General features: G+C 46.9%; 1 protein-coding gene across 8 annotated transcripts in view; it reads right to left on the reverse strand.

Annotated features, from left to right (window-relative positions):
• rapgef4a (Rap guanine nucleotide exchange factor 4a) overlaps positions 1-22970 on the reverse strand; it is a 514684-nt gene that overhangs the window by 292592 nt on the left and 199122 nt on the right. Inside the window, exon 1 of one of the 8 annotated variants that reach the window (XM_038789403.1) lies at positions 17536-17894. The exons of the other annotated variants lie outside the window; for them this stretch is intronic. The gene's annotated coding sequence lies outside the window, so the exon portion shown is untranslated. Of the gene's footprint in view, positions 1-17535; positions 17895-22970 lie in introns of those variants that run through there. 8 annotated transcript variants of the gene reach the window in all.

Consider the following 22970-nt stretch of genomic DNA (forward strand, 5'->3'; position numbering starts at 1 on the left):
CCCACGACCCAGACCCGCCCTTCCCCGGTTACAGCGTCTCCACCACCGGCCCGGGGTACGGAGACACATCTACAACCGACGCTCCCGGAGGCAAGGACGACCATCGGCCTGACGTCACCGGCTCCACTGCGACGATCCACCAGAACATTACGGGCACCCGACAGGCTGATCATGTCCATCTGATGCAACCATGGGACTTTATTGGACTCTATTGTAATTTTGTTTGCATCCTAATGTAGTAGTTAGTATTTTTTATTTTACCACGAGCCAGTGGGCAGCCCACATCTTCTCGATTGTCTCTACTCATACCACCAGTCCTCGGACCACCCCCCCTCTCTCTCTCTTCCCCTTACATCCCCCCCCCCGCCTTCTTTCTCCACAAGGGATAAATGTGGTGATATGAGTGGGAGCACTGCCATTGGTGCAGAGCATTGGTTTTCCATTGGCTCTGGCTGGTCATGTGCCTCTGGGTGGGACTTGGCTGGGACTTGTCATGTGACTGCTCACCAATTGGTCGAGAGGCAAGTAGACCCCGCCTCCGAGGCGGGGTATAAGTACCCAGGGTTCCTGGCGGTCGGCCTTTCACTGTAGTCGACCACCGGGCTAACAGCTAGCTGATTAAAGCCACAGTTTGGATCTTCATCATGTCTCGCGTCCAATTGATGGTACATCAATTTGTCCTTGAAAGCGTCTTTGAAGTTTTGAGGGGTTTAATATTTCATTTGCCAGTCCTTCCCTGCACGTAACACCTATGAACTTGAATCCTGATTTGCAGCGGCACAATTATTTACCCATAGCTCAAGTAATCATCTTTTTGCTGTTTTATTCCTGTTTTCAGATTCTTCTTCATGGGTTGTTCACCAGAGGCTCAGGAGTTCACACCAGCAGTAAAATGGAGGAATCTCTCTCACACTCCAAACACGTGACCCCAACGTGATCTGCTGTCTGCCACCAATCCAGGCAGGAAGACTCCAGCGATTTAAAAAAAAAAAAAAAATCTGCTCCTGGGTGCTGGGTACTGATGACAGGAGGAGAGTCCTGCCCCGCTAGGCTCTGGGATTGCATGCTGCTGAGGGTGCACGCATGTACGGCATTCTGAAAGCCAGTCACGGCCAGCATTTTAAAAATCTAGTTGCATCATTGGGCACCACTTCTTGCGATTGGGAATGTCGCAATGCTTAGCTCTGCGATCCTCCTGACACCTACCTGCGATCCACCCGCAACTCACAACCCTGGGTTTGAAAGTGATTGCTTTAAACTATGCCATACAGCATACATTCATCTCAGCAGTTTATTGTTATCAAAGGAAGGGAACTAAGCCTCCAATGTAGGTTTTTTCCTTATTTGTATAACCTCCCACCCAACAATCATAGGGGTTTGGGTCTTAGAGGACATAGGATATTCAGCCCCGAGTGCGCACCACTAACCACTTGTTTGTTTAAATGGGCCTCATTTATGTTCCATACAAGCCAAAATGTATGGAGACTCAGTCTATACAACAGGCGGTCAAATTCATTGAACTAAAATAGATAACGGAACAGTATTCAGAATAGGTTACCGTAATTCAGCTTTATAATTCTCAATACATATTTTAAAAATCTGAGGACTTCCGGTAGCGGCCATGGAGTAGGTCGCACTTTTGATAGCTCCCGTCTGTAACGGACTTTCGGATCTTTCCACCCCCCCTCCCCCGACTTTTCTCGGATTTTATGGGATAAATTGGTGAACTGTGCTACAGTAAGGAGGATTCCCTCTCTGGTATATGGAGAATTGGACCAGAAGTGGCCGTGTGAAACGACTCAGTCCTGGTAGTGAGAAGCAAGCGGAGCTGGTACCGCGGGGCAGCATGGTGGAGGGCAAGGGCCGAGGAGAGACGGCACAGTGTTCGACGGAGCAGCTGGTGAAGTTTTCTTGAGGATTGCTTCATCAAGCTGAAAAAGGAAACGCTGGACCCGATCAAGGCTTCAATTGATCAAGTAGTCTTGAATCAGGAGATCCAGGGGAAAGCGATACAGGAGATCGAACAAAAGTTATCCGACCAGGAGGACTATATAACCATGCTGGAGAACAAAGTGGAGGTGTTGGATGACCGCCAGAAGAGGATGCAGGAGAAACTGGAGGAACTGGAGAATAGGTCCAAGAGGCAGAACCTCAGAATCATTGGCCTCCCTGAAGGCAGTGAGGGATCGGATGCGAGGACAAATGTAACGGACATGCTGGAGAAGCTGATGGGGGCTGGTGCGTTCCCTTGGCCCCTGAAGGTGGATAGTGCACACAGAGCCCTCGCAAGGAAGCCCAGGGCAAATGACCCACCAAGGGCCATGGTGGTACGTTTTCACCATTTTACGGATAAGGAACACGTCTTGCGGCGGACCAAGAAAGAACGGAGCAGCAAGTGGGAGAACTGTGAGTTGCGTATTTTCGAGTTGGCCAAGAGAAGGGCTGGGTTCAATCGGGCAAAGGCGACCCTCTTCAAGAAGGGGGTGAAGTTCCGGATGTTGTACCCAGCGCAGCTGTGGGCTACACACGAGGAACGGGACTTTTATTTTGAGATGCCAGACGACATATGAACATTCATTAAAGAAAAGAAGCTCGAGACGATTTAAAGGACACTTAAGGTGTGGAGAAGTTTTGTACTGGTAGTTTGTAATAATGTACTGGTGTTTTAAAAGAAAAAAGAGATTTTATGACGTTCTGGGTGAAATTATGGGCTGCAATGATGGTTGTAGGGTGCTTGATCTTGCAGGGATTTGATGTGGGGCGGGGGAGGGGGTCTTGATGTTCGAGTTATTCTTCGGGAGACTGGGTTTTGTTTTAAGTGACTGTCTCTTCACTGGTTTATGTTAACTTCGTCTTTTTGTTGCTGCTCTTTACTTACTGGGGAATGTGATGCTGTTAAAAGTTTTATTCATGTGGGGGGGGGGAAAGAGGTTCGAACAATAGGGAGACAGACTGTTTGGCGCCAGGGCCGGGGTTATCAGGGTCAGCATGGTTCAGCTGACTCTCGGCAGCGCAGTGGGGGTGAGCAAGTGTTAAACTGGTACTTGACCTGGGGGGGTGAGGTTTCTGGTGCTGTTGGGGGGGGGGGGGGGGGGGGGGGAGCTGCTTTGCTGACAGGGGAGGAACTATTGTCGGGAAATAAATGGGAGGTCGGGAACGGCTGCTGCTCATGGGGGTACCCGGGGAAGCAGGGGGTGAGGGCCCGGGGCTGGCCTAAAAAAAGGGTGATGGCTAGTCGGCGGTGGGAGCCCCCCATCCAGGCTGATTACGTGGAACGTGAGAGGACCAAATGGGCCGGTCAAGTGGGCTTGTGTGTTCTGGCATCTAAGGGAACTGAAAGTAGACATGACCACCTCAAGAGACACATCTTAAGGTCATAGGCCAGATGAGATTGAGGAAGGAATGGGTTAGCCAGGTGTTCCACTCAGGGCTGGACTCAAAAGACCAGGGGGGTAGCAATTTTGATTAATAAGCGAGTTGCGTTTGAGGCTGAATTGTGTCAGATAAGGTGGGCAGGTACATAATGGTGAGTGGAAGGTTGGAGAGTGTACGAGTGGTCCTCGTGAACATATACACTCCAAACTGGGACGACGTGGAATTTATGAGGACTGTGGTAGCTAAGATCTCAGACTTAGAGTCACATAACCTGATCATGGGGGCCAGGGGAGGGGGGGGGGGCTTTAACACGGCCATGGATCCGGAATTTGACCGGTCAATATCCAGGTCAGGGAGGAGGCCGGCTGTGGCAAAGGAATTGAATGGCTTTATGGTGCAGATGGGGGCTAAAGACCCATGGAGGTTTACGCTGCCGAGGGCGAAGGAGTTTTTTTTTCTCATGTCCATAAGGTTTACTCTCGTATTGACTTTTTTGTTCTGAGCAGGGCGTTAATACCGAAGGTGGCGGGGACGGAATACTCTGCAATTGCAGCGTCGGATCATGCCCCGCATTGGGTGGATTTGCGGGTTAGCGAGGAGAGAGGGCAATGTCCATTATGGAGACTGGATGTGGGGTTGCTAGCGGATGAAGCAGTCTGTGGGCAGGTGAATAAGTCCATCCCGAACTACTTGGAAACAAATGACATGGGAGAGGTACCTGCAGCGATGGTGTGGGAAGCTCTAAAGGCGGTTGTTAGAGGGGAGCTAATTTTGATCCGGTCCCACAGGGAACGGGCGGAGATGGAGAGATTAGTAGAGGAGATATTCCAGGTGGACAGGAGATACGCTGAGGCCCTAGACGCGGGGCTCCTAAGGGAGCGGCGGAATTTTCAGGCGGAGTTTAAGTTGTTGACCATAGGAAAAGCAGTGGAACAGCTGAGGGAGGTAAAGGGGGCAGTTTATGAGTATGGGGAAAAGGCGAGTAGGATGTTGGTACAACAGCTTAGGAAGAGAGAGGCAGCCAGGGAGATTGGTAGAGTGAAGAATAGGGATGGTAACATGGTCTTGGACCCAGGGGGTGAACAACATTTTTAATGAATTTTCCAGTAAATTATAGAGCCGGAACCCCCGGCTGGAGTGGAGGGGATGCGGCAATTTCTGGATCAGTTGAGGTTTCCGAGGATGGAGGAGGACCTGGTGGAGGGGCTGGGAGCCCCAATTGAGATTGAGGAAATTATCAAGGGGCTGGAGGACATACAGTTCGGCAAAGTTCCGGGAACGGATGGCTACCCGGTGGAATTTTATAAGAAGTTCTCAGAGATATTGAGCCCACTGCTGGCGAGGACATTTAACGAGGCAAGAGAGAAGGGAGTCCTGCCTCCAACAATATCACAGGCCACAATTTCACTTATTCTTAAACGGGAAAAGAATCCTGAGCAATGTAGGTCATATAGACTGATCTCTCTTTTAAATGTGGATGCCAAGTTGTTGGCTAAGATATTGGCCACAAGGATATTAGACTACATTCCGGGGGCAACAGGGTAAGACCAGACGGGATTCGGTAAGGGCAGGCAACTCGAGGCCAATGTTCGGAGGCTTTTAAATGCCCTCAGAAAGAGGCGAGGCGTAGGTGGTGGCAGCGATGGATGCGGAGAAGGCTTTTGATCGGGTGGAGTGAGTACCTGTGGGAGACACTGGGAAGATTTGGGTTTGGTGAGGGCTTTATTGGCTGGGTACGGTTGCTCTACCAGGCATCTGTAGTAAGCGCGCGTACGAACCGACTGGGGTCGGGGTATTTTCAATGACATCAAGGGACGAGGCAAGGGTGTCCCCTCTCCCCATTATTGTTTGCTCACGCTATAGAGCCACTAGCCATGGTACTAAGAGCTTCGAGGAACTGGCAGGGGCTGGTTCGGGGGGAGGGGGGGTTGGAGCACTGTGTCCCGCTCTACACGAATGATTTGCATTTGTACATTTCGGACCCGTTGGAGGGGATGGGGAGGTCATGCGGATCTTGGGGGAATTTGGCAGTTTTTCGGGGGGAATTGAACATGGGGAAGAGCGAGATTCAGGCTAGAGGGCAGGAGGAGAAACTGGGAGAGCTACCGCTTAGAATGGTAGGAAAGAGCTTTTGCTATCTGGGAATCCAGGTGGCTTGGAAATGGGAGGCACTGCATAAGCTTAATCTATCCTGGTTGGCAGAGCAAATGGAAGGGGACTTTAGAGATGGGACATGCTCTCGTTGTCACTGGCGGGGAGGGTACAGACCGTGAAAATGACGGTCGTCCCCAGATTTCTGTTAGTCTTTCAGTGCCTCTCCATCTTCATCCCCAAGGCCTTTTTCAAGCAGGTGAACAAGATCATCCCGGGTTTTGTATGGGCGAATAAAACCCCACGGGTGAAGGAAATGTGGTTGGAGCGTAGTCGGGGAGAGGGTGGGTTGGTGCTGCCGAACCTCTGCAACTACTACTGGGCAGCTAACATTGCCATGATTAGGAAGTTGGTAATTGGGGAGGGGTCGGCATGGGAACGGTTGGAGGCAGCGTCATGTAAAGGCACCAGTCTGGGAGCATTGGTAAGGGCACCTCTGCCGTTCTCGCCAGCCCAATACTCCACAGGTCCGGTAGTAGTGGCGGCTCTGAGGGCAATGGAGGAGGTATAAGAAAGTGGAGTGTGCGTCGGTCTGGACCCCGATTTGTAACAACCACAGGTTTGCATCGGGCAGGCTGGATGGCAGGTTCCAGAGCTGGCATAGGGCAGGAATTAGAAAGATGGGGGATCTATTTATAGACGCAAGCTTTCTCAGCTTGAAAGCGCTGGAGGATATATTTAAAATGCCGCCAGGGAATGGTTTTAGGTATTTGCAAGTGCGAGACTTCCTAAGAAAGCAGGTACCGGCCTTTCCGCTGCTGCCGCCGCCACGGGGGATACAGGATAGACTAGTGTCCGGGACCTGGGTGGGGGAGGGGAAAGTGTCGGATATCTACCAGGAGCTGTTGGAGGCGGAGGAAATCCCGGTGGAAGAGCTTAAGGGCAAGTGGGAGGACGAGCTAGGTGGAGAGTTAGAGGCAGATCAATGGGCGGATGCCCAAAGCAGGGCTAATACATCCTCATCATGTGCCAGGCTTAGCCTAATACAATTTAAGGTGGTCCACCGGGCACACATGACGGTGACGAGGATGAGCAAGTTTTCCGGGGCAGAAGATAGATGTGTGAGGTGCGCAGGAACCCCAGCAAACCATGTCCACATGTTCTGGGCATGCCCGAAGCTCCAGAGGGTTTTGGCAGAGGTTTGCGAAGGCAATGCCCATGGTGCTAAGAACTCTGGTGGTGCCGAATTCAAAGGTAGCGATCTTTGGAACGTCAGAAGATCCGGGAGTTCAGGAAGTTAAAGAGGCCGATGTCCTGGCCTTTGCCTCCCTAGTAGCCCGGAGACGGATCTTATTAATGTGGAGGGACTCGAAGCCCCCGAGTGTAGAGACCTGGGTTAGTGACATGGCTGGGTTTCTCAGTCTTAAGAAAATAAAGTTTGCCTTAAGAGGGTCTGCGCTAGGGTTCTCTCGGAGGTGGCAGCTGTTCGTCGACTTTCTCGGGGAAAATTAAAATGTCGGCAGAAGCAGCACTCTGAAAGGGGGGGGTGGATATGTGTTAGATAGTTGGGGTGTGTGCAGATTGGGTTGGGTGGGGAAATGTTTATTTTACCATGTCAATGTTATTCTTATAAAAATGTTGCAAATGCCTTAATAAAAATAATTTTTTTTTAAATCTTGAGAATGAGAAAGAGTGGAAAACAGAAGTTCACTTCCAAAATGGTGATAGAGTGTCAAGGGATCAGACCCTCTCCTGGTGCAACCTGTTAGAGGGCAGTTGATTCTTAAAGTAGCTTTTCAAATCCTTTTAAAATGCTGAAGGAGACAGAGTAATTCTCAGATATGGAAATTCCTTTAGTAGGAATCCCTAAACAATGAGGCAATCTAGTTTAAAAAGTATTTCAGGGGAAGAGAAAACTCTTTCACAAATGTTAAGAACGTGGAACACACTCCCCAGAAGGTTATAGATGCAAAGCCCATTGAGTGAGTTACCCCCAAAGTTCCTAGGTTCAGAACATAACCATTTGATTCAGTTAAGTGTGACGTCCCTCCCGAGGGGCTAAATGCAACCCTTCTTTCAAAATGATATTTTCTAAGATATCCATCTTAATGAGATATTTAGTAGGAAAATATTATGAGAAGAATATGGAGAAAGAACAGAGTATGGAATTAGAGACATATGGCAAACAGAAGTAGCAAAATACTCTCAAAAATGGTCATATTGCTTACAACAGTTTCTAAATTTCAGAAGAGGCGTTCAAGTGGTTGGTAGGGCAATAGACAAGTTTTGTGCAAATGCACAGGCACTGATATTTTCAGGGAAAGAACAGGAGTGTATCAACAGCTGGAAACCCAGAGATATCAGCAAGCCAAAACCTGCCTTATTAATGACGGGGTTTTACCAAGATTCTTAAAATTGTCTTTCTGTGCCTGGCAGAAAGTCAGATTGGGAGGCTGGCGGGGCCCTAGGCAGCAATGTCCGCTGCACAGGCCTCAAGCCAGGGACTACATGGGATGGTTCCCAGTAAAATTGGGAAGATCAGGGTTTCTGGGGAGGTGGGGGCTTAAAGTACAGCAGCAAAAGAGGGTGATATCATGGTGTCAAGAAGGGAGGTGCAGTGGGGGGAGGGGAAAGAGAAAAATGAAAATCGCTTATTGTCACGAGTAGGCTTCAATGAAGTTACTGTGAAAAGCCCCTAGTCGCCACATTCCGGCGCCTGTCCGGGGAGGCTGGTACGGGAATCGAACTGTGCTGCTGGCCTGCTTTAAAAGCCAGCGATTTAGCTGAGTGAGCTAAACCAGAGAGAGAGAGAGAGAGAGAGAGAGAGCAGGGCAGCTTGTTTTGTGAAGTGCTCCTGGTCCACAGCGGTCCTGGGAAAACCAACACCCCCTGGATCTGGCAGCTCCCATCTCCCTTCAGCTGTTGGGAGACCCAGCCACAGGCATGAAATTCAATTCCAACCAGCTGACAAGGCTTCAACCAGAAGTGTATGTTTGAGAACCTGCTTACTTCAGAAAAGTTTTATGAATAAGTCCAACTCCCCTCATTCAAAATCTCAGATCGCAGACAATCTTCTCTGCTGGAGGACATCTAGTGGCACTGACTGCAGAGCCAAAACCAAACTGCTGCAAAAAGTCAAAGGAATAAAACAGGGCCGATCACCTGGCATTATCCTGGGCACCACAAATGACATCATACCGGCCCAGTAGATCCCGTAGTGTTCACCTTACTAACAGCTAAGAATTTGTGCCAAAATTGGGAGCAACATTCACAGACCAGTCATGCAACAGCCGGACAGTCATAGCGCCAGAATTCACAGCCAACATCCCAGAAACCACCTATCACCATCCCTTAGCAGGTCCTGTTCCATCAGCAGGTCAGACCTAACAGAGGTAGTGGCAAAGTCCAAACAGTTGGGCGGGTGTTACCTTGGGAGTCCTCCATATCGACTCCGGACCCCATGAAATCTCACGGCATTGTCAAACATGGACAAGGAAAACTCCAGTTGACTACCAATTCCATCTTGGGCCCCCTCAGCTGATGTACGAGTGCTCCTCCATGTTGAGCATAAAAAGGCAAGGTCGCATGCTGAAGTCCCCCCAGAGTGGCTCAGTAACATCACTACTGGCTGAGCCCTGAAGGGCACAGCTCTCGGCAGCAGGTACCCCAGAAACTAAAGGAGGAAAAACTTACTCGATCTCATTCTCACCAATCTACCTGCTGCAGATGCAACTGCCCATGACAATATTGTTAGGAGTGACCACTGATGTGTTGGGTAAGCTGGGTCTGCGAGGACTGTGTTTACTGCAGCAGTGAGAGAGACAGGCTTCCAACACTTGGAAGAAATGCAACTCGATTTTATTGATCTCTTAACTCTCACACATACTTTCACTGTGGGTTGACACTCTGCTGACTTGACTGGAGACCTGAGGCTAACCTGACCAGACTATCTTACTACCACATGGTGGATGTTTTAGTTGTTGCTCACGGGCTCTGACTGTCTCAGAGGCTGGATCCCAAGAGAGCTGGAAAACTAGTGCCCTCTGGCTTAATAGTGGCCGTGTCCTGTCTGGTGATTGGCTGCTGTGTTCTGTGTGTTCATTGATCATCCTGTGTGTCAATCAATGCCTGTCTGTATATTATGACAACCATCATCCAATCCTTGTGGAAACCCACCTTTGTACTCAAGGATACCCTCCATTGTGTTGTGTGGCACTATCACAGGGCGAAATTTGATTGATCGAGATTAAATCTAGCATCTGAGCATCAATGACCACGTGGGCCAGCAGCAAAATTGGATTCAACCACAACTTGAAACCTTGTGACCTGGCATATCCACCATTCAAACATTACCTTCAAGCAGGGGACCACCTGCTTCAATAAGGAATACAGGAAGGCATGCCAGTAGGTAGATCTAAAAAAAATGGGGTGCCAACCTCTTGAAGTTACAACAGTTAAACATGCATGCTAAACACCAGAAGCCGCATCTTGGTGACAGAGCCAAGAGATCCCACAACCAATGGGTCAGATCAGTGCTCTGCCCCCCTGTTACATCCACTCATGAATAATAGTGGACAATTAAATTAAACGACTGGAAGATTAGGCTCCACAAATATCCTCATCCTCAAAAGATGGACGAAGCATATTAGTACAAACGGGTTGAGGCATTTGCAACCGTTGCGTCTAGGTTTACCCCAGGATGCACATCACCTCCCTCCCCCAATGTACACTCCCCTTCTTACCCCCTACCTACCCTCCCCCAGTGCCCTCTCAGTGATCCCTGATGTGCTTAGCCTTCCTCGCTCTACCGCTTTGTCGAGGTGTATTCCCAAAATACACATTAGAGGTAGAGGCAGCCTGTTGCTTACCACGTGGCGTTGTCAGAGGGGTGTAACTCGGGGATGTTGGTGACCGCTGTCGCCAATCCATAGGATGGGTTCAGGTTGGAACTCAGCACCCCCTCCTCCCGGTCGGTGCCAATATGGCCCTGGGTGAATGGGGGTCCAGAGATGAGACCCCTTAAAACTGAATAGCTGGGACAATACTAGAATAGGTCTACATAAGTTAGCAAAGGATGGAAATTAATCATAGAAAGTATACCCAGTAATCATTATTAACCATTAAACCTGTACTTTTAGGGCATAGCAGTAATGAGCATTTAAACTCTTGCTACAAGCAGTGTCCACAATGCATGATGGGATTTAAGCTAGCTAACTTGCCCATGTTTTTGAGACAAACGGGATTGTGAGGTCAGCAAATAACACAGTCAACTCCGTAAACAGTTCTTATCGGTGCCCCCAATATCCTATTCTAGACAATCAATGGTGTCATGAGGAAACCAACTTTGGCTTCCTGCTCCTGGATGAACAATGAGGTGGACAGGAACTGACTGCGATATGTAGGATGGGAATGACAGAAAAACAACTTTAGAATGGACACAAGATCTTGGTAAACAGGTGACAGGAGGGGTTAAATCATGAGCTGATCACAAGTCATAATTTTGCTTAAAGTAAATTTTACTGGATAATATAAAACTGTCTATAAAGTCCAACTGGGGTGGGGTATTGATTTTTGGGAAATCTACAATTGATGTGTTTTTACCAATATTAGAAAGATTTATGTAGGCATTTATCCAGATCTTTCTCTCATGTACATGAACCAAGCTTGGAATAATAAATCCATCTTAACCAGGTTGATGTGTCTGCAGCTCTATGTATTAAGCTGAGCCATAATTAAGAGGGAAGTACCCCACGTAAAAGCTGGCTTGATACTCGGAACTTGGAAACGCTCCTATACTGGGGTTCACTTTGGGCCAGCGCCATCGGCCGGAGGTCCTTTTTTTCCCATTTACGGATGTGGGCACCAGCATTAATTGCCCATTCCTAGTTGCCCTTCCGAAGGTGGTGGTGAGTTGCCTTCTTGAACCGCTGCAGTCGAGAGAATGAACAAGTGGTCAGTGGTAGGGATGGGTCAGTCTGAATGGCATTAACTCAGGTGTGACAGATTGTCAGGTGGATCCTCACAGCTGTGGATTGCACCAACCTCCACGTTGGTGACCGCTCTGTCCTCGGCCACACAATAACCTCCAAGGCCCGTTCCTAGAATGTGGTGAGGATTCTCATGTCTGGCACACTGCCGCCAGTCTGGGCCCTCTCTCGACAATTGTTGGATAACTTCTCCTGCGGGGACACAGAGGGCATAGTCAGCCATACATGGGGTGACAGTAGTTCCGCAGGGGTGGGACCGGTGGCAACTCACACGTTTGGCCCATTGTACGTTGTTGACCTTCTTTCGGTCCTGGAGGCATATTCTCTTCATCACGCCGCCCGAGCTGCCCCTTCATCCTAGGCGGTACTGGCTGCCGTGTGGCTCACCATCCGGGACTGGGACACCCCTCCTGGCCTCAACTGCATCCAAGAGCCTCCCCAGGTCATCGACTCCAAATCTTGGGGCAGGTCGTCTCGGCGCCATGGCTGCGAGCTGAATGGGGTTGGCTGTGCAAGAATATTTAAGTGCTGCGCGAACTTGAGCACCAGGAAACTCGTGGCAGTTCCCGCTTGCTACCACAGTTGGAAATCTTTCCGGTGAGAACTTCCAGTGATAGGGATGGGCTGAGCAGTTGCACATCAGTTGGCTCTCTTCCAGAACACCATAAAATAAGCACTTTTGGATGAATTTTGCCCGAAAATTCAGACTCATTCTACCCGTAAACAGGAAAGGAAGAGGAAAGGTGCAGTATGACAGCAAGTGAGCGCTCAAGAGGCCGCAGAGAAGGTAGAAGCGGAGGAAAAGGACAGGAACAATGAGCGATTGAGTCAGCGAACCCACAAGGAGGGGGGTGCCCAGCCACCCCTGAGAGAGGGAGATATCAACCCAGGCAATGGCCTCCCCCCCCTCCCCCCTACTGCTCTGGTAAACGCATTCATCACAGAACCAGCATACCCAACACATGATGGTACCAGTACGCGATGTTAGAGTTTGATGGACCTACCCTCAAATAATCTGCCTTCGACCAGCGATCAGCCATCCGGTAGTATGGACAGCATCCGCCCTCCCCCGCCGCTCCGCATCACCGGCAACCTGGGTGCGAACTGGAAGATTTTTAAACAAAGGTTTCAACTGTACCTCGAAGCTACAGATCTGGAAGCTGCCTCAGACGCCAGGAAGATTGCTCTCTTCCTCTCCACAGCCGGGGACCACGCCATCCATATCTTCAACTCCCTCGCAGGCTAGCTGGATTGGCCATGCTAAATTACCCCTTAGTATTCAAAAGGTTAGGTGGGGTTACTGGGTTAAGGGATAGTGTGTTGGTGTGGGCTTAAGTAGGGTGCTCTTTCCAAGGGCTGGTGCAGACTTGATGGGCCAAATGGCCTCCTTCTGCACTGTAGGGATTCTATGATTCAACCAAGCAAAATTGGCCCTGTACAAAGTTGGAATAAAATTTGGGATGTATTCCCAGCCAGGCTCTGGGTGACATTCCAAAACAAGTAACATTATTTTAACACCCTGGCAGAGGCGGCCGAGTTCATGTGGGCGAATGGCCTGGAGAAAAAGCAGACAAGGCAGTGATGAGGAAGAAGCAGAAAAAGGAGAAAGAAAATTAATGGACATGAAACAATGTTTGCGCAGAACAGTACTGGCTCACTTTGAGCAAGAGCACAAGCTCACTGGGAAGGAAGGGGTGAGGGCAGCGGAGCGCAGGAACGGGGAAGAGGAGCCAGGGGAACGGCAATGGATCGGGCAAAGGGAAGGGATAAGATCAGCCTTGGGATGGAGCCACCACACTAGAGGGGAAAGCTAGAACTAGGAAGTATGAAAGCAAGGGGGTCGCGCGCATCTCCCAGCGGGGAGAAAATGTCTGGCGGGGGTGGAAGAAAACAACCACAGGGGCAGATAGAGGGTAGACACAATGAGAAGGAAGGGAAGGATTTTAAGATTGGCTTCAACAGGTAAGGTTTGGGCTGAAGGAACAAAATAGCGCCGTAAGCAGCCACTTTGGAGGGTCCGTAAACAAAAGGAAAACCCCGGAGTGCAGTGACTCACCCACATGGCATACGCAGATTTGGCGGGCATGTTGGGTGCCCTCTGACAAAGGGAAACCCTGGAACGCAGGGACCCGGCCTCATGGCAAGAACGAAGGCAGTGGCCATTTTGGACGGCCCCCTAACAAAGGGAAACCCTGGAGTGCAGGGGCGCATGCACCAGGTAAGTATGGTTGATCCCACAGGAAGGGCAGGGAACCAGAGTCAGTCATTGCCAAGGAGGTATGTTAAACAAGTGGCACGGAGACAAAGCAAGAGCCAAGTCAGATGACTCGACAAAGAGAGACCATCAGACATCACCAGCAAACTAAACCAACCACAACCCCTCTCCACAACCCAAACACGCCGTTGCAAGTCGAGCATAACCACATTGTTACGACATCCAGCTTCACTCATCTGGAGTAACAACACAAGTGATATTAACCAATAATTCTTTTTAAAATTCTCAAAGTCTTTGGCCCTTGGTTGCCTAATAATTACAGCCACCAGGTTTGTATGTAGAAACACAATTACTGTTCATCTATAACACAAATAATGAAATATGTATAAATGCAACTGAATAACAAACTAACCTACTACCCCTTTAACTGTACCACATTCTCCCCAAACAAACAGGACAGACCATCATGGGATGGGGGCCGGGGGGGGGGGGGGTGCTGTCCCATCTTCTATCCACACACAAGACAGACAAGCACGAGGGGGGGGAAAGGGGTACAAACACTAAGGTTGAGGGACAAATGGTGGTCCTTTAGCACCTTTTCTTCACAGCTGCTCGTTGATTAAAGATTATAGCTGGTAATGGTCTTCCTTGCAGAATCACTCCTTCAGGTCAGAGAATTTAGTACTCACTGACAGCAGGCTTTGTGGAAAGAAGCTTTATTCAAACTGGGGCATTCAGCCAGAGGTTCACCTCCAGGCCCATATCTTTCAATATAGACACTTTATTCCACATTGCTCACTCATGGTTTGATTAAGCTTTTGCAGCCTCGAGAGAATGACACCCAAACTTACTGGAGTGAGAATCAGCCCTTAGTGGCCTAAATGGAGAGAATTAGTCAGATCTTTTTGCAGTGAATTGATTAGAACCCTCCATTCAAACTTCAGAAAGTGAAACGAAAGACTCAACCATTGAAGCTCTGAAACATTCCAGGGGGATCTGATCCAATTACCACCTGTTACCGGGGAGAGCACAGCCTTTTGGGCTCAGTCATTGGCCACCAGCCAAATCCATCAAACCTAGTCATCACTGGTGTCAGCCAATCTGCATCGCCTGCCTAAAACAGCACAGCCGTCTGGATACTTTGTTTGAATTAATGGTACAGGCCACTTACAGACGGCTTTTCCTTAAAAAGAACAAAGAACAAAGCAAATTACAGCACAGGAACAGGCCCTTTGGCCCTCCCAGCATGGGCCGATCCAGATCCTTTATCTAAACCTGTCGCCTATTTTCCAAAGATCTACTTCCCTCTGTTCCCTGCCCATTCATATATCTGTCTAGATGCATCTTAAATGATGCTATCGTGCCTGCCTCTACCACCTCTGCTGGCAAAGCATTCCAGGCACCCACCACCCTCTGCGTAAAACACTTTCCACGCACATCACCCTTAAACATTCCCCCTCGCACCTTGAAATCGTGACCCCTTGTAATTGACACCCCCACTCTTGGAAAAAGCTTGTTGCTATCCACCCTGTCCATACCCCTCAGAATTTTGTAGACCTCAATCAGGTCTCCCCTCAACCTCCGTCTTTCCAACGAAAACAATCCTAATCTACTCAACCTTTCGTCATAGCTAGCATCCTCCATACCAGGCAACTACCTGGTGAACCTCCTCTGCACCCTCTAAAGCATCCACATCCTTCTGGTAATGTGGCAACCAGAACTGCACGCAGTATTCCAAATGTGGCCTAACCAAAGTCCTATACAACTGTAACATGACCTGCTGACTCTTGTACTCGATACCCCCTCCGATGAAGACAATTTATTAAAGTCACAAGTCCATTAATCATCGATGAATCAAAATATGTAATGACAAAAATAGAAGGGGAAATGAGGGAAGGACCCTTACAAAACCCAAAAGCAAATGGAACAGTGGCAAAAAATAATTTTAAAAATCTACAAATAACAGAATACAACTGAACACAAACACATTAAGCTCATTTTAAAAACAGAGCTGCAGAAAACCTTAATCATTCCCATTAACTAACACACCTTGTTACTCCCCAAATGGGGAGTAAAACCTTATTTAACTTTGAACACCATGAGGGTGACTAAAAGTTGTACCAAATAGTAATAACGAAAAGAAAATATATTACTGTAAGGAGCAAACAGTAGAAATCCCTCATATACATCTAACGTCATCAGATACAGACCCAAACAACGGACATGAAAAGTGCCCATACAATGAGCCATAGATCAGATCAAACTGAGCAGAAATTGTACTTCTGGACAAAGGAGTCTGCATCTCCCAGCGAGTCAAAAAAAACAAAAATCCTCACGAATGTTACACAAAGACGGGCTGGATAAATCATCCCAAAGTTGGCTCCATTCAGGTACAAGAAAACTGAGTGTAGAGTTTGTACATTCTCATGTGAAAATGAAAATTGCTTATTGTCACGAGTAGGCTTCAATGAAGTTATTGTGAAAAGCCCCTAGTCGCCACATTCCGGCGCCTGTTCGGGGAGGCTGGTACGGGAATCGAACCGTGCTGCTGGCCTGCTTGGTCTGCTTTAAAAGCCAGCGATTTAGCCTTGTGAGCTAAACCAGCCCCTGCGTGAGTTTCCTCTGGGTGGTCCGGTTTCCTCCCACAGTCCAAAGATGTGCAGGTTAGGTCGATTGGCCATGCTAAAATTGTTTTTAGCATGGCCTTAGAAGGTTAAGTGGAGTTAAGGGGATATGGGGATAGGGTTGGGGAGTGGGCTGAGGCAGAGTGTTCTTTTGAGGGTTGGTGCAGACTCGATGAGCCGAATGGCCTCCTTCTGCACTGTGGGGACTCTGATTCAATGATCATATTGAATGGCAGAGGAGGCTCGAAAGGGCAAAATGGCCTACTCCTGCTCCTATTTTCTGTAATTCTGTCTCCATATCATTTCAAATGAAATGGCTGCATTTTCTATACTCTTTCCAAAGCCAATTCTACAGGTACCTTATTTATTGCAATTCTGACCACTGAATGTCAATTCTGACCACTGAATATCAAGTGTATTTTGTATCCATGTTACAGGTTTTATCTCCAAGGTGCCATTGTGGGATGTTGGCCAGTGTTATTCAACCAAATCTTCCCCTGATCAGCGTTAAAGTCAGGGCCAGAATGAGGAACGCATATCAATTAAAACAATATTGCAAAAAAAAAAAAGCCTTCCATTTTCTTTACAATGCAAAAGTAAATGTAAAAATATATAGAAAGACCTTTTCTTCTATTAGGAGGAAAAACTGAACAGTGAAGAGGCATTAGCAGCAAACAGCATTTGATTCCTTCAGATTTGCAATCAATACATATGTAATTTTAACTGATCAATTGAACTATCAATTGTAGGACTAAGCCATTACATTAGCTATCACAAAAACGTGCACCAATTACCAAACTACAGTTCAATTTTTTAAAAGTTTATAAAATGTGAACAAAATTTAGTGCATCCAGCTTGCATTTAAAAGATTAGCTTACTAATTCAAAACATTAAGCTTAGAATGATTGCAGAAAGCTCTGATGGGTATTGCCACGATTCAGAAAACCTTTGAATGCAAATATTTCTGTCTCAAACACAGTAGCAAGAATAATCCACAAATTACACGGAGGAAATATTCCAGTAACAATGCTCATAACAAAGTTAAAAGTTCTGATGTAGCATATTCAGATTTCAAAATCAACATTAAAAAGGACTATTGGTTCCAAAATCTATGCAACTATAAACTGTATCAACTCAAGAGACAGGTTTAAATATATACACACTGAAATGTTGAATTATATTAGTTACATTCTATATTTATTTTTCCCAAGATAGTTATCAGAAGAAATAAAAGCAATCTTACGCAAGTAAAACCGATCAGCCCAATTCAACAAGTAACACCAGGCTCGAAGAGAGTTTAAAATCATACTCTGGTCTTTGGAATGCTGCAAATTTCCAGGCATATGGTTGCTTTCTAACTGAACGTGCAATTACTACTTCCCGCTGGATGGGCAAGACTAGAATTGATTAATCTGGCTATCTGAAGATTGTATATAAAACTTATTTTCTTACAAGTCTTCCCTCTCCTGACCTATTTGTAGTATTTGCAGCATATACCACCAACTGTAAGTGTAACACAAGTACATTTTACAGCAATCGCTGGCTGAAATGTTCACGAGGGATTTACTTTATCCCCATTAGCAATGCTGCCTCTCATTCAAATCTCTTCCTCACATCCCTGCTGCACATTAGATAGGGAGATATGGAAGGGAAGCTGCGTCCCAACAGATGTGGCTACACAAAAGATCCATTTATAATTCAAGCCATTAAAAGTATTCATTCTGAAAAAAAAAAATCAGCACTGCCTGCTGCCCATATTTAATGTTTTTCACTAAATGATCTAAAGAACTGATGGATTAAAGTCAACTCTGGTTAACTTAAAAAAGGTAATTTTTCTTTTGTAATGAAAAATAGTAAAATGTTAAACAATGTGCAAATCACTGAAAATGTGTGGTCTTGCTGATGTAGTCTTGATTATGTATTTGCTGCATTCATTACTGTTGCAGCTAGTTCTTTACTTAGATTTGACAATTTCAAGAGCTCAAGAAGGCTTCTAATAATTCACAAAATGCATTATGTGTGTCAGTTTAACCTCCAACCCCTTAAGGACAGTGACTCGTTCAGTCCCACAAGTGTTTGTCAGTGTCAGGCACCTCACCAAAGTGCCTATTTAATTTATCAACTCAAAGTGAGTTTTGGCAGGCTATTCAACTGTAGGGGGCATCACAGTTGAGACAGATTTGATCCAGTTACTTTGTAAATAAATGAACTCCCCAGCAGGAGCTATGGGTCCCAGGCTGATGTTTCCCCTCACCTTGTCGAGGAACACTGATATACTTTATTTTCCATTAAAAAAATGATAGTACACAAAAATTGAGGAGCACAAATCTTAAAAGTCAAACAATGTTTAAAGTCAAACAATGACTGCAGGACAGGGAGACAGTTACCAGAAGGTTTAGTCTCATTTTAGACGGATCATCAGGGAGCATTTCCTAAAATAAAGTGATTAATATATGGAATGGTTTGCCAAAAATCAAAAATTCTGAAGTTATTCAAGTAGCTGTTTCTTGCTGTGCGAGTGATACTGTAGGTTTCTAAGTAAATATACGCAGTGGGCAGAATGTGCTCCCTCATTTTTACTTACTTTTGTGGAACATGTCAAAAGAGTGAATCTGAAATTGCGCACCAAAAACAAAGACGACAACTTCCTGCCCCTTATAAACACACCTTGTGGACAAGGAAGCCCTTCAAAACTAAGGCAGGTTCACATTAGTTTTACAATTAAATCTAGATAGCCATGCACAATTAACTAACAAGAGTGCTGGGGCACTCTGAAACATTTAAGTAATAAGATCATCTCAAGTTCCTGTATGTGTCATTCCACATAAAAAGCCTCGCGGGGATGTGTACAGCATCAGTCTGGCAGGATAGGTGGCACCGCAGATTTAGTCCCCACTGGAATTGGGACTGGCCTCTTCCTTGAATTTCTGCAACAATTGTGCCATGAGCCTAATGACTCACCCAAATTATAGTCAAGCACATATCCTTGGAATGTGCTCCATGTGCCGTATTGTGAAAATTTCCTGAAATTAGGCTGAAATGAACTAAGTGGCCTATGAGTCAGGACCTGAATCCAAGCCCATTTCTGAAGAATCGGGCATTATGCCTCCCTGATCCATGGGATGTGCATGAATGAGGAACTTATTCATTAGAATATATTCACAACCAGAACAGGAATACTACAAAATATATTTTAGAATGAGAAGAATGCTCTGATCGGATCTTGTTTTTAAGTTCATTTTTAATACTCTGGAAGGAGTTTCCATCACATTTATAGACTATGTCACTGGCACACAGTGTGAACAATCTGTTCCATAGAATCCCGACAGTGCTGAAGGAGGCCATTCGACCCATTGAATCTGCACTGCCCCTCTGAAAGAGCACCCTACCTAGGCCCACCTCTCCCACCCTATCCCCGTAACTCCACCTAACCTGCACATCTTTGGACTGTGGGAGGAAACTAGAGCACCTGGAGGAATCTAATGCAGACATGGAGAGAGCATGTAAACCTCAATCACCCGAGGCCGGAATTGAACCCGGGTCTGTGGTGCTGTGTGGCAGCAGTGCTAATTACTGTGCCACCACGCTCTGAGATCTTACAAATCAATCCCTACAGTGCAAAAGTGGATCCCGGGGAAAAGAAGCTTGAAAAAATACTGGCCTAGAAGACCTTGATGTTTTTATTACATCTGGGACAAAGCCCCGAAGCACACCTTTTTAAACTGCCTGGGCGGGATTCTCCAGCGGTAGGATGCTCCGTTTTGCCGGATGCTCCGTTTTGCCGGCGCCCAATGGAGACCCCAGTGACCTGGCAGCGTAACGGAGCATCACGCCGTTGTGGTGAGGCAGAAATGTGGCAATCATGTTTGCACTACCCCTTCAAAAGAGCACTCCATGCATGTCCACTCTCCCCATCCACCCCGCCCTATAGCTATAACCTGCACATCCTTCGACACCATGGGGCATTTTAGCACGGTAATCCACCCAACCTGCACATCTTTAGACTGTGCGAGGAAACCGGAGCACCCAGAGGAAACCCACTCAGACATGGGGAGAACATGCAAACTCCACACAGAGCGACCCAAGGCTGGAATTGAATCCGAGCCCCTGGCACTGTGAGGCAGCAGTGCTTACCATTGTGCACCATGCTGCCAAGTTGGAACCAGTTGGATGAGTAAATAATACATCCTCATTCTTCTCACCTGCAGAATCCTCTTACTTCAGCCATGTACATCACAACGCAAAGTGGATATCAATGTGAGTAGCAGCAGAATTAAGAATCAAACTCACACATTGGAGACATTGGGCTGGATTGTCATCCCCTTGGTGGGTAGTAAGAGTTGGGAAATTTCCTGTTTTGATGCAATAACAGGAGTCAGATCCACCACCCCCAGAAAAAGTGCAGAGGCAGCAACAGAAGCTGTCAGGTGTAGAAACAGGGTGCGGGATTCTCCGCCCCGCCATGCCACATTTCTGCCTCACCACACGCCTCCATTACGCCTGCTGGCCACTGGGAAACCCCGGGGCTCCGGTAAAATGGAGCATCCCACCGCTGGAGAATCCCACCCAGGCTGTTTAAAAAGGTGTGCTTTGTCCCAGATGTAATAAAAACATCAAGGCCTCCTAGACCAGTATTTTTCAAGCTTTCTTCCCCCGGTATCCACTTTTATCATTCGGCCGACCTTCGCGACACACTATTTTTGCTTACCTTTAATGAAACGGGTGAGCCTGCTTGGTCCTCACAATCTCATTTGCTTTGTCATTCAGTGTTACATTTCTGCTAAGGACTTTAGCTGATGATTGAAGTTCTCGTTGCAGCCTTTGAAAAAAAAAATCAAGAGGCGCGTCCTCAAACTCACCATGTCTTCAAATGCCTTTGAAGTTTTGAGGGTTTTAAACTGACATTTGCCAGTACTTCCCTGCATATAACACACATGGGGTTTGAATCCTGATTTGCATCGACATAATTAACAGAGCCATACCTCAAGAAATCATCTTTGTACTGCTTTATTCAAAACAATCCATCTTCAGTTCTTCACAGTCCTGTTGCCTTGCTTGCTCGCAGCCAGAAAATGGAGGAATCTCTCCTCTGGAGTTTCACACAAAGCATGATGTACAGAGAGTGTGACGTCAGTGTATGTGCTGGGCACACGATCTGCTCTCTGCTGCCATTTCTGGCCGAAAGAGTGCATTGTTCCATTTTAAAACTAATCGCTCTGCTCCCAACACCGTCCCATGACCCACTGTTTGAAAAAAATCTTGCTTTGACTTCACTCTCATATTCTTCACATCCGTCGATGTCACTTGTGCACTCTACCCAGCTTCCTATGGCCCCTCATATCCACCATGTCAAGCTAAGTGCCTGCACCCTAGCGAAGGCCATACTGCTGTTTCAGGACTTTTCTGCCTCTGTATGGACTCTTAGCCGAGAGCCCAGATATCCAATAGAGTGCTGAAACAGAAGCACCTCAAGGAAAAAAATTGCTCGATTTACAGCTTTCTATGGAGAAAATACTACTTCAAAATTGATGGACATTTTATTTTGACAATTTACACAACGTAGAGCTTACAAATACTTGCAGTTTCTGCTATTGATATTTAAGGGTCCAGATGACTGACTATAGGGCTTCAGTAAGCAAATTACTACTCTATTGTCCTTAAGGGTTCAGAGTGATTGGACATGGGAAGTGCCAGCTTTGCATGGAGGGTATGAGGGGGCATGGGGATTAAGTATAGAGGCATAGCTTAGCATGGAGGCTATGAGAGTTGGCAAAGCTTGGCATGGGCAAGATCAGAATTTACCTTTCAAAAAGGTTCTCTTGTCCAGACTATGGTTCACAACACTTCTAAAAGGTGCCATGAACACTGCTATTTTCCATGAAAATTGCAGAGGACTCAGACATGCTTATCCCTATAATGGAGCCAGCCAGGTCTGGATTGCTCATTACCTACACCAACTTGCACCCTCGGCACTGTTGAAAATCAAAAATCCAGGGAAACTGGTTCCGGTAGCCATTTTCACCCCTCCCAAGGAGTCTTCCGACTTCCAGGAATATCCAGCCCAATGTTTAAATGGGAAAAAAAGCACCACAAATGACATTTAGAAACTTTTCCTTGCCCCAAATGTGTACTTCTGCAAAGCACTTCCCAGAAAAGTTAATAATACTGTACTGATAGGGAAAATAGTACTCAGCAGTGTGACGTCCCATAAGCAGGTGGCGCAAGATGTCAGTCAGGTGACATCCAGCCAGCCCCAGAAGGTTGTAAGATGTATAGAAAGACAGTTGTACACAAGTTCCAGGAGAGTCGAGAGAAAACTCTCTAGACTCTCCTGGAAGTAAGTCTCTGTAAGATTCGTATCTTTACTTCACCACGTGTACATAAATAAAACATCGTTCTGATGTAGACATCTGTACTTCTGTTGAATCATTGCTAGACAAGATAACTTAACACAACACAAATGTTTCAGTTGTGGTTCAGGTGGTAGTACTCGCAGGTTTCAAGTCTCGCTCCAGCACCTGCGTGCAAGCATCTAGACGCACTCACTCGTATAGTACCCAGGTGTGCTGCACTGTCAAGGGTGTCATCTTTCAGAAGAGACATTAAACAGAGTCCAGGTCTGTCCACTGAGCAGGATATAAGATGCTACTATTTCAAAGAATGGAAAGATATCCCGGT

The sequence above is a fragment of the Scyliorhinus canicula genome, chromosome 2, assembly GCF_902713615.1.
Source record: "Scyliorhinus canicula chromosome 2, sScyCan1.1, whole genome shotgun sequence".
NCBI lineage: Eukaryota > Metazoa > Chordata > Chondrichthyes > Carcharhiniformes > Scyliorhinidae > Scyliorhinus > Scyliorhinus canicula.